Genomic DNA, 12,973 nt, shown 5'->3' with positions numbered 1-12,973 from the left:
CTGTGCAGTAGGGAAAATGTGTTGGAAATTTCGTAACATTAGTCACAAGCATGGAGCGCTGTCCTCTCGAACGGCTGTCATCCGATTTGCGGAACTCTCGCACTGCTGCTATAGGATGACAACCTCTCTGCTTACCAGCCGTGCGACCCTATTTTTTTGATGTATTTCTGAAAAATCAGTATTAGTGCTTAAGTTAAGTTTCCTACGAAAGCTCTAATGGTCTTTTGTGGTTTTTTTTTTTTCAATTTTTCACGTGTGTTGCCATTTTTTTTTTGAAAAACAAAGAAATAAACAAGTTTTACCTATGTAGGATGTTCTCATTACCGATAAAGCGATAAATTATAGAAGAAGGCTTCCTTGGGGGGATATACGGCATTGGCTGTGTTATGATGTCACTGACTGCACTTGTTCTATGAACATCTGTCATTTTTCCTCCCGTTGGTTTTTGAAGAAAAATTATGGTTATATTATCTGGTTAGTATATGAAATGTTACCATTCTGTTAAAATTAAGTTGCGAATCATCGACTCACAACAGAGTTACAAGGGGTAGTTTTTTTCAGAAACCGCTTATCCATTACATGCCCGCTGTCCGTATATCCGTGCAACGGCACTGCAGAATTAGACACATCTTGCGTGTTAGCTGCAACAAAAGAACACTTGAAAATATATCCGAGACAACAACGTCAATATGTTCAACCTAACACAGAAAAAAAAGATGTGAGCTGATTTGATGGGCAGTTTATAGTAAGACCGATCACCTTTTTCAATTGCTGACGCTATGGCCTTTAAGGGCTCATGTTAACATGTGTTGAAATAAAGTTGTTGAACAGTAATCGTGTTTGAATAATAACTTTATTCACACTATTAAATCATTTCAGGTGCACAATTGTAAGTGAGCGTCTGCTAAAAAGCAATAAAGAATGACCTTCTCGTAAACATATCTTGTCAATGTGTTCATTGAAGCGTTGCACATGATGGTGTGTATCAGAGAGGACCGGCACAAAGCATGAAAGAAGCTGTGCCGCAATGGTCGGACAATACCAATTTACTCAGATTGCTCGCTCGTCAGCCAGTATTCTTCGTATTCCCTTAAATTATCAATGTTTTTAGAAGTGAAATGTACTCACAACCGCCATATAACAACCGCATTATTATTATGTAATCATATATTGGGGTACAGTACAGAGAATAAAATTAACTTATGAAATCAAAAATTATCATCTGCGAAACTTCGGTAAAATTTGATGTTCATAGCTGTTAGCCCAGTTAGAACCCTTTCGTACAGTTTTAACTAGGGTAATTCATTTGGCATCATCGACATGTTTAACTAAAATGACAAGTAGATCACTGTTTCTGAGGGTCCAAACGAGTTCATCCAATATGATATGTTTCCGTTTAATTAATACAGAAATGACTGTTAGCTTTGACGGCGGTTGGCGTCTGCTGGCTTAAACTTCATGATTGTGACATGAAAGCGGTTGAAGCGCTGATGAGAAAGCCGCTGAAGACACGTAATATCTGACGCTTTACATGGCAAAGCGAATAGTAGAAGAAAACTGTAAGCGGAATGAACAATAACTATCATTCTATTTGTATATGCAGCATCATAGCATCTCAAAACCACAGTCTATCAGCTATTGTCATTGTTAATATCCCAGCAGTTTTTAGCGATCACTTGATCAAATAGAACCTGATGATTCCATTTTCTTTGCTGCTTGAAAGGCAATACGTTATGGAAATTATTTAAGAAGAATGAGCAGATGCGACAGTGTGTCATGGTCGTTAACATCAGATTTTTTTTCATCATTGTTACTGCTGCCGGTATTATCGGGAACGTAAAGGACGACAGTACTATCAAACACCGAACGTCAGCAACAACGCCATAACCAACGTAATGTACCAATACGAAACAACAAAAGCAAACGATCGGTGGGATCAAAGCTATTGTTGCTGTAGTAGTTGCTAAGACGACCGGTGTATCTTTGTAGCTGTTTATACCCTAAGCTATCATAATGAACGGTTTGTTGCTTGACCATAATTATTCCGAAGACGCCGAAGTCGTTAGTGGCGACCTCGCGATTTGTGAAGACAACTTTCGTTGCTTTGTGCATCGATACCGCGAGTCATGCATTGACGGTGGTCCCTTTGCTGAAGTACGTGAACAGATGCGAAGAAAGCTAGGGAATAGGAAAAAAAATAGGAGCCTTATACAAATACACCCATGCTGAAACGTCCGTGAGTACCACATTCAGGTGACTACGTGTAATTACTGTTAGAGTTAATGATAGGGAGTCATTTGCTGAATACGACCTAGTAGAATTGTCGCACATCGATCCTATAAGCAACGCTCATAGACACCGTCGTTGACGTTATTTTATTTTACCTTTAAGCATCATCGGATCGAATTGTTACGCAACAATTACAAGTTATTTAGCCAATGTAATAGGCACTATTCATTAGTATTATCTTCAACAGTGGGAAGTCACGACGAATGAAACGATTGGCAAAAAGACATGTGGAGACAAGGAATTACCTTGTTCTTATGGTAGTGATGTTGATGAATTTCCAGTTGAAATTGCACATTGCTAACCATGACTCACAATATGGCCTGATATAGAAATAAGCTTCTTGAGGTTAGGTTTGTTTAACCTTTTGTCAGCCTGTATCGGCGTTTACGCGTAGCCGATACAGGCGTTAAAGTATCCGGGTGCTTTAACAATTTCTAATTAAAGTTCCAGTATATTACTGTTGGCATGTCTTTAAAAGCGCGACACCTTACAAGTTATCCGCAGTTCGCCTGTTAGCGTGCTTCCCAAGCAAAGCACAATGTCGTCTAGGTATGGCCTGGCAGGTATCTTGATGTGGTGAGTGGTGGTAGTAGGTTGTTTGGATGATTGTATTATTGATACAGAATAGTTTGTCCGAGTAACCGATGAAGCAAAATGAAGATATTTACCCTCAATAGTTGGAATTGTCTAAGAGCCCTTGTATCTCATGGTGAGTCCGTGATCATTTGCTTTGATATATATATATATATAATGTTACTTTGAATTCTAGATTGTACTTGACTGTGGCGAACGACACCACAGTAATTATAAACATACCTCGCTTCCTGTCCCGAAGTCGAAGGCGATAGATTTAAGTAAAATCACTATACACAAAGGTATTAACGTATAAACTTAGGCGAATTACAATCTTGCGAGTCAGTAAGTAATTAATTTGTGTCTGTCTGTTATTATATATCAAACGTTTTATCTATCTGACACAGTATTCGTTAGTATATTTTATTCTTGTAGGGCTGCGCAGAAGCCAATGTTGTATGTGCTTTCTCATCGTTTTCGCATTTACAAGAACAACATCGATTGGTTTTAGTCATCCTTATAAACATCTGATGTCTCTGTAGTGAATAAGGCGCCAACATCTAATTGTGTCACAAACAATTTCCGTTGTCTGTGCCGTATCGCTGTTCCTATGTCGGTATCAAAGTGAATTTAGGGAGAAAATACGACCAAAGCGAATGCCAATATTTAACAGTTTGATTTACAGATGTTGCCTTATTCTAGTCGTTTCTGCTATTGTTGTTGTAGAAATGTATTTCTTGGCTACCTTCGATGGCACTGCCATGGCCGTCGTCGCTATAAAATGCCAGCGTTTCTGGGTATCCGAATAATCTCTGAATGTGCGTAGCCGTCAATTGACGTCGACGGCATCCAGATGGCAGCAAGAATTACAGTGAAACTAATAACGGAAACAGCTATTGGGAAGATAACAACAGCAAAAGATGGCGGCGACGGCGAAGCCAAAGGAGACGTCGGAGGAGTGTCTGACGATGGCCGATAGCCGGACTCTGTTTAAACGGTTAAGCAGTTGAGCTATTGCTAATGATGCTATTGTCGTAACCGTTTTTCGCTTGAGAAAGGACCGTCATTCGATGTGCTATGTCCGACTCGTAAGTCTCAGATCTTAAACCCAGGCAAGATACAAGTCAGTCGACACAGTCGTAGCCAAGGCCGATCGGTGAAGATAGGAACTGCATCAGGAAGACAACAACGACCAAAAGCAAACGGTAACTATGCTCGTACGTCTGGCTACGGTATCGCAGGATAGTTGAAGGAGAGCTGTCGACCTGATCTGAACGACGGAAGGTTCAGAGAAGAAGGTAAACACTTCACCAAATAAGGTTTCACTTTGGAATTCGTTGCTGTTACATAATACAACTATGTTTTTTCGTCTCATTTGTCAGATTAATGCTATTACTGCTATGCAGAGATTGTTTAAAATACTAGAGGTTTGTGCCTGAGAGAAAGAGATTAGGATCTGATCTATATATATATATATAGGGAAAAAGATGCATAGGCGATCTAGGTAATCACTCGTTTAAAGTTAGTAATCAAGAATCAGGAAATATATGTTAGTTGAATAGATTACTTGACATAAAAAGAACTATGTATATTGGATATTTTCTCTAATTCCCTTTCATATTGCAATACAAAGCAGACGTATTTTATTAGCACTCGGTGTTGTTTGTACCTGCTAAATTTGATCAGGTGCCATTATAAGTCTTCTTTTATCTTCGAAAGTTCAAAGGATTGGCAGGACATAAGATGCCAGCAGGTTTACAGGAAGGAGTCGATTATGGAAATTGATTGTTTTACACCCGTTTCCAGTTTTTAGACACCGCAGGCAACATCCAGACGCCTACCCTAATCACCACCATTGATGCTTTGCGGGCATCATAGATATTTAATATATTGCCTATTTCGGCTCTTTAAATACTTAGAAGAAATATGGTATGTTCCGCGTTTGGCTACCGTCATAAACTTTGGCCCTTACCCGAGGAATAATTAGTTAGTGTTAGAAATCGAAGACATCAAGTACCTGTTTACCAAGTACAATGTTGGTACCCAAGTTAGACTCAGTGTATTACTAATACGTACTTGCTTAGTCCTCTTATGATGTAATTTCTCATAGTTTTATAATCAACCACTTACCAGGCTGTAAATGCGACTACAGCAGGAATAAAATCGGGTCCCTATGATTGTAAAAGCCAGTCTTTGTTTAGTCAAAAATACACATTTAATACGACCCAAAATGACCTCTCAACGTGTCACCGTTTATGTGCTTATATTCATGTATTATATCTATTTAACAGTCAAGATATGTGGAGGCTATTCATAACGCTCACTAAGTTGTGGAATGATAAGGAAACTGCAATATGTCGCCGAACCATACCTACACGTACTACATATATAGGTGGTTAATAAAAATTAAAACCACCATCGACACTGGTCAATAGTCCAACAATTACGATATTTAATAATAATAATCCGATATAAAATAATAATAATTAATATTATGAAAGTCGAATTGAAAAAAAATTTTATAGCCTCCTTATTTTTTGGGCTTCGGATCGTTCAAAAAAATGATACGAGAAAACATCCCGTGCTCAACCAACCCCCGTTTCTCTTCTCTGCATGTAGCACATAATATATACAACGGGTTCAGTGACCTCGAACTAGCGGGTAATGCATGAGCTGGCTCCGTAAGCTTCCTATCCATTGCATGCGTAACAACAACGTCAGTAGCGACGCCGATAGCTGTATCGGTTTCTCTCGTAACCCCGACAGCGGCGTCAGCTTCCGACATTGGCATTGGGCACAACAGGTAAACAACGCCCTTAGAGCGGTAACAGCTGACATCCTAGACGTAACATAATGACGCGACTGTTATTTCATTGTCTGTATCGCAACGTACTGCTAACGATACTGAATGAAATGTCGAATCCAACAAGCCTTGTCAATGACTGATCTGTTCTTTTACTTGGATGACGCCAAGCTATCGTGAAAGGTGCCTCACTAAATTGAATGATGACTGGAATAGTTTAATCGCAGCTCGCATTCATAGACAATAAACGGTGATGGAGTAAAGTTGACAGTGGTTTTATTTAACCTATATGCAACTAATAAATTCATTTATGACTTTCCGATACGGGGCCAATGGGCACCGGATTTTGCCAGGGTGGGATGGGCATTTTTCGATGTTCGATAAACTTTAAACATGGCAAGTCGAGCTATTCTTGCTGCAATGGCAACATATCATGGGGAGGTGACGGTATTACTTTTCAGATGGCGTAGATCTTGTCGTGTCTCGCAGGGATTAGCATTTTTGTCCTGTTTTACTCACGCTTGAAAAATCTGTGAGTGGGCAATTTGTTCTGTCATTTGTGCCTCATCCTTAAGACTGACGAATATCAAGCGATTTATTTTTAACCTTACTGTAAAAATGGGACATACTATACAGAACGAATCGAGGCTAAAATTAGAGAAGCCATTATGCCGGATAGAAATTATACACGGGTACAAAAGTATACGATTGTCATCAAATGAATATAAAAACTCTGCAGCAAGTGGAGACAAAGGGACTAGATTTTAATAAACATTGATAACACAATCGTGTATTTTCGCCCATTCAAAGGTTGTTTTACTCGTCCTCTTGCTATAAGAGGAAGAAAACTCAAGGCATATTTTGTAATCTCTATGGCGCACTGTTCCTGTTTTTTTTTTTCTCACTGTTCGATTTCACAGCTACAAGAACAGCTCGTCAGCTAACAACTGGCCGCTGTATAGCGCTGTAAAAATATAGTGCCAGAATATTTGCGTAAGTCCATAGAAAAAGACATTAGATTATAATAAGTAGCACTTAATAAGTCAATAAATGCATAATATACTTTATTGTAATTTTGCATGGCCGGCTTCAACCTGGAATTGTAGATTTTTAATAAAGCTGGGCGCCATTGGTGATAAAAAATAGGCAAAAAGGTAACCAAGGATCGATTTAATGTTGGGCGATACTACTATTAAACACGTTGCGAATTACCGTACTGATCCTAATATTCGTCGTACTTATCTTCTTGTTCACCCAGTCGGTGTCCCTGAGTCCTTTGATTTACTTTATATGCTACATTTTACTAAATAATAATATCAGTAGTATTTACTGTTACCGTATTATCAATTGCACTCTTACATGTCGTAAAGATGTACACTGCCAAATAATATAGGAGTCAAACATTACTGGACGTTTACTCTATAACCCTGATCTGCTTGGTTTCTAGATACGGGAATTCGTCGAGATTTTACAAGACAGTCTTCAAGTAGCGGACTTCTTGGCCCAAGATACGCCGATGTGCTTCTGGTGATAGACCTTTGAACAAGTGTACGACAAATTTACTTCCATTTTGATCGGTTATGCGTAACCCCTAACAGCTCAACGATGCAAACACCATATTCTAGTGATAATAGATCATCCAAGCATTATAAATACATACTACTGAATTGCTTTGCTAAGGCGAACACCCGCAACTTTGTTTTTCTTTACTGCGTCTCAAAATCTGCCATCCGCACCATAGCACTACTACTTGAATTTCGACCTCTACTCACTACGACCGAAATTCGTATCGTCAACGGCCGTATTAATTATAGCAATGACTGTTTCTCTTCTCTTTATTAAATATATTTCGGTGTTTGTCCTGATTTTTCTAATTAGGCTGAGACTACGGCAAGATGAGCTACTTTCGTCACAGATAAATTGTTCCTGATAGGATGCGATCGTAGTAAATAATAACCCGTATTGTCATATAAGACTAAAGTAGATCAAGCTAGTCAAAACCGTTACGAGAACTGCTCGAGTATATACGTAAGTATCGACCAATGTTTCGTAACAGTTCAACGTGACTCACATGAGATGCTTTTACAACACCCCCGGGGGAAGTAGAGACACCCACGGAAAGCATTAAAGAAGTGGTCTTGGAACTAGACCACTATAGCAAAGATTTAGTTCGAGAAGGAAAATTTATATCCTGGGGTGTGTTTATAATAAATTTTTCCACGAGGGTGGTTGAACCGCCATTAATTTTTGGAGTCACTCTCAAATGAAATGTCACATTGTAGGACAAGCAAAAGCTTACATTCAAACTAGACAAACAAAAAGATTAGAATATAAACTAGCTATAATTGCAAAAAAAAACAACGAATTTGGATACGAGTGAGTAACGAATAATCTATTTCTGATCTGAAATTCACTTTCACTCGAATGCAGCCTAATCGTTAATAATTATAAATGAAATTGTTTTGTAAACACTCATTATTTTTCTACCGCACAATGACTGTATCTATCTTTATCTCGAATCTTTTTTCACTGAGTCATCGTTTGCTTAATCTCCTTCAAAGCTGAAACCGATTTCCTATTGTATCCTACACGTGCGTTTAAAGAATGAATGAACCAAATTGTTCATTTTCTCGAAAATGTTAATACCTTCATGTGGTAACTTTCTTTTATTGGCCACGCGTCTTGTGCGGGTTTTTTCTAATGTTCGTCCTTTTCACGCAACTATTTTCCTATGGCCTCCACTACAGCCTTTATAGCATAAAAAAAGGCGTCGGAACAGACTGTTACCTGTGATTCTCGGAAGGAGCTAGCCACCGTCTCCATAAGCTGGACCTGGTTGGGTCTGATGCCGCTGTCACTGGTTCTTTGCATCGCTGCTTGATATGGACCTGCTTCACAAGCGGACATCTTGATACAGTCAGCCGCACTGCATGAGTCCCGGCACGCAAGTTACCTAATGCAAGAAACACCGACGAAGAAAAGTTCTAACGAGGACAACAACAAAGAAGGCAGCTGCCGGGATAGCGGTGGCTAACGGCAAGCGGCGGCGCATTGGCCGAGGATAATCGTAAAACTAAGCTCTAGCGACACGTTTATGAGGGGATCCGGAGACGCTACTGCTGTTGCCACGAAGACGAAGCTCACACGTTAGGATAGTACTTTTTTAGGCCTTACGCTTAATGGCACCCTATAGTAAAGCTTAAAGCTTCAATGCTACTACAGTAACGTCAATGGCGCCCCTTTTTTGCGTTTCCTTCAGCATTACCGCAGAACATTTGTTGCTGCAGAGGCTGATCGAAATACGTCGTGCGGGTAAAGCACTCATGCACAGACGCACCATTCTCTGTAATCGTCAACAACATACATTTCGCCAGCCTGTTCAACACTAGTTACTGCCGCTGAAAGTTGTCGGTCTTCGTAAAGTACAATCATTGATTACTCTGAGTCGGTACGTAATATCCGAGCCGAAAGAGATCCGGAACAAGCGAGCAACTATTAATGGATTACCTTTAATTTATACATTGTAAGTTAGTTGTTCAGCCAAGAACAACAAAAGAGTAGTAATCGCTTTGAGAACTTTTGCTCATATGGAGAAAAGGTATTGATCATATACGACACAAAAGAAGGCTAGCAAATAAGATTTGCTAAAACCGTTTCATCTGTTTAACAGTCATCGGCTTACCCTTATAGTAAACATTGCCTTCTCAGATCCGCAAGAGTGTTGATGCCCAACATCGGATCATAACTTTGAGAACTAAACATTTGATGTTCTACCATACATATCTAGTGTACTGCACGCGCAAACTACAGCGGTATTAATTAAAGGCAAAGAATGACCCTATTAGGGTCTTTGGTGAAAACATTAGTAGAAATCAGTGACAAGAGTTGTGTGATATTATATCCAGATAATAATCTGTACATGCCGACAAAAATTACGCCCTTAAGAGTGAGCTTTTACCGCTAGATACGTTTCTCAATCTAGCTCATAACAACGCGGCTCAGCCTGCGGCCGCTCACGTTCACATTTCCGTAACGCGCGAGTAAGGCACCAAGATAAGACGGTCTTCGCCTTAATGCTATACGCATGACGTGATCGGACTCGTTTGGATCCCGTTCAGATACGTCTGAAAACGTATTTACTTCTCTGGGCTTCAAATAATCCCTTCGTTTACGTTTCCTGTGGAAAACATCATCCTATTTTTCGCACATGACTAACTCTGCACCAAAACAGATTTCTTTACCAGAAAGATGCTCTATTATCTACTAGCTGTACGTTTGTTATAAATAGTATGACACAGAGCAAGAGCTGGGTCGCTATAAGACGAAGTCTTAGGAAAAACCCGTCAGCTTGGTTGTGTCTTTCTGTCACTGGATTTTCGGATCAGCAATTTCAGTAGGAGGCCATTAAGCTAATGTAGTAGGCAGCCACAACCACAAACAGATTAATGCTGGGTGTTATGTTATATAGCGTCATTGTATTGTAACGTACCTCTATACATGACATAACACCCGGACATAAACACCGAACAATATATTGTATATTTATAAATCATATGTGACATGAAGCACCACGGGTGCCGTTGGCTTCTAGACTAATAGCATCTTAGTATAACTATCCTTGTTATATCTCTGTAGGTCTAAGTCGATATGTTTTCAGGAGTTGCCTGGCCGGTAGGACCGATGGTATAAAGGTAAATTCAAATAGGAGTCTACTGTTGTCCTTTGTCTTTGCTGTTTCTATTATGAGAAAGAATGTATTATATTTATTTTCAATTTATTCCATTTGCAGTAATTCTATGCTCAAACCTGATGAACAGTCAATTAATAAACGCATCGATCACGGAGTGCAGATGTGGACATTTTAAAGCAGACCGCGCATCACTTAGACCGGAAAGTAGTCCATCTGGTAATAAATCTACATCGTACATTCTTTGCCGATACTTAATCGAGGCCTATTTCTGCAGGTTATGAAGGTTACGAATGAGGTCTGTCGCTCATGGAATGTTAATTTTAAAAGCGAGTATTGTGTAACGAAAGCGAAAAAAAAATTGATTATTCGTTTGCTGTTTGGATTCAGGATCCGAGTAAATTTTACTCGAATATACAAGATTATTGTTTCCATGACTTTGACCGCTTCGTGTCCTCGGATCAGGGCGATAATACAAGTCAGACGAGTCACGCTCTTTTGCTGGCGGTGTCCGTCGCACAGGCCGAAACATGGAATGTATTTCCATTACCCTTGATAGTTATACTGGCGCATGCGAGTATAGGTCCTATATTGTATAGCGAGTATAGGTTGTGTGATTCGAAACACGTCGCCGATTAAATTTCGCCTTTCTGTTTCGCGGCCATGTTCTAACTGACAAAAACAAGAATACGTGTCCCGAGACAATTGCGAACAGGTGTTACTAAGCTGCGTCGTTATGGGAATGGCACTAACATCAAAGGTGATTAAAAATAGTATCCAGTTGAGTGAGGCTTGATTTTTACATACTGCCTGAGAGTGGATTACATAGATTACGCGCTTAATAGGCAAGGAACAAGCGTTCGCCATAGCTACGAAATACGGCCAAATCCACCAAATAAGTAGTTGAATTGAACCCAATAGTCTTTTTTCAGTTTATTGAAGACACGCTGGTTACATGAAACAAGTTGAAATTCAACTTCTTAGTTAGTTAGTAAGTGTTTTTAATGGATGCGTAATTATTTAGGAAGATGTTTTTATTCCCATCGTTTCATTAGTGGTGCAACGCGGCAGCGTTCCACCTTGATCGCAACGCGACTACCGAACGTCGCCTGCTCAGCTTGCGATGAAATTATCGATTAAGCATAGCTTGGTCATCATTCCTGATCCTTTAAGCTTTACACAAACAATGATATGCGCATAGCTTTCAGGACATGAAATCTATGGGTACGGTGCGAAATGAGGCGTGCCAGGCCTATTACTATTGACTAACGGTAAGCTGCACGGGTCTGCTGGGGACGATCAGGCGTGCTGAGCTTGTAATTAATTTTGACATCGCGCAGTTTCGGCTGTACATAGGCACGCATAAATAATTTGGATAGGACTCACTAACTGATACTGACGTAAATAAGGACGACGCCAGCTGCGGTGCCACAACAATACGCATAGTTTATTTTCAGAAACACTAGGCCGTAAGTTGCTGGGTCGAAGTACGTACCCTCTCGACGGTCAGCAGTAGATCACCTTGGCATATTGCATATTAAACTGCTGTATCATTATGAAAAGTCTTTGACAGTGGCCATGTAAACATCTAATGAACGACAAGCGTGAATGATATTTATGCCATGATGGCTTGTTCCCGTTATTTAGAAACAGGATTCGGTCGCACCTGCCGACCGATCACAAGACCTGAAAGGCATTTTCAGTTTTAGCATCAGCGGTAAATGCAACCGATAGGGCGTGCTTCAACTTTTCGCTTTAACGAGTCGGGTAATTAACATGTAATCACATACAATGTCAGGAGCTGCATATCACTTTGTGAAACTGAATGCTGATAATGTCTACATAAACATTTTTTAATGTTTTATATATGCAACTTGGTAAAAACGTAGATTCTCACTTAAGCTTACGGTGGCCGCCACACAACGGTGCACTTTCATTCGTCTGGATGATTTCATTAATCGTCCAACGACATCCCCGACATCTTTGCAGACTCGAGTTCCATTCCAAACAACAATCAGCCCCGATGATAACGGATCTGCTGGGCGAAGTGTAAGTGCGGATTAAGCACGATTTCTTTGTGCCTACTACCACGACGCCAATTTATCATAATGTCATCTGAATGTTTGAATGGTCGTAAAAACTAAAACGCGAAGCGACAAAGCTACGAAAAGTAAAGAAGGACTTTCGTTAACGGAACGTGAGATCTGTATAGGTTAGTGGCTACAATTAAAATCCTAACAACCTCCTATTTTTGGCAAATTCGTTGTTCAAACACCCACATGACGAACCCTTATAGGGACATGGTGAAAAGCAAATTGTCTCATTGTTAGTCACTTTAATGGGATCACGTTAGACTAGACGCACGCGTACCAGACGGAATCAGTTGGTCGCTAAATGCCCATTACGTTATGCCTCTAGAAAACTTCGCCAATCTTTTCATGGGACCGTAAGCTTTCCACGTCGGACGTCGCAAGTCATGCGGTCCGGCAAATAGGGCATATTTTTAGTACTATAGAATCTGAAGCATATTCTAGACTTCGATCGCTTCGAACATTTGAATATATACTGACAGTGTTTATCATCATTCATCAAAATTGACAGAATTTCTAGTAACGTAAGTT

General features: G+C 39.9%; 2 long non-coding RNA genes across 4 annotated transcripts in view; one reads left to right on the top strand and one right to left on the bottom strand.

The window, feature by feature from the left end:
• LOC111247102 (uncharacterized) overlaps positions 1–8,704 on the bottom strand; it is a 72,997-nt gene extending 64,293 nt beyond the window's left edge. For all 3 annotated transcript variants that reach the window (XR_015323057.1, XR_015323058.1, XR_015323059.1), the window contains exon 1: positions 8,453–8,704. This is a non-coding gene — a long non-coding RNA (uncharacterized LOC111247102). The remainder of the gene's footprint in view (positions 1–8,452) is intronic.
• On the top strand, positions 5,672–7,359 carry LOC147756690 (uncharacterized). Its single transcript, XR_015323070.1, has 2 exons — positions 5,672–5,848; positions 7,113–7,359. It is a non-coding gene; the product is annotated as an uncharacterized LOC147756690 (long non-coding RNA).
• Positions 8,705–12,973: the final 4,269 nt, after the last annotated feature.

Source organism: Varroa destructor, unplaced genomic scaffold (assembly GCF_002443255.2).
Source record: "Varroa destructor unplaced genomic scaffold, Vdes_3.0 BEIS01000003.1, whole genome shotgun sequence".
Classification (NCBI taxonomy): Eukaryota; Metazoa; Arthropoda; class Arachnida; order Mesostigmata; family Varroidae; genus Varroa; species Varroa destructor.
Note: the sequence above shows the minus strand (reverse complement) of the source record. Positions and strands in the feature narration are given on the sequence as shown.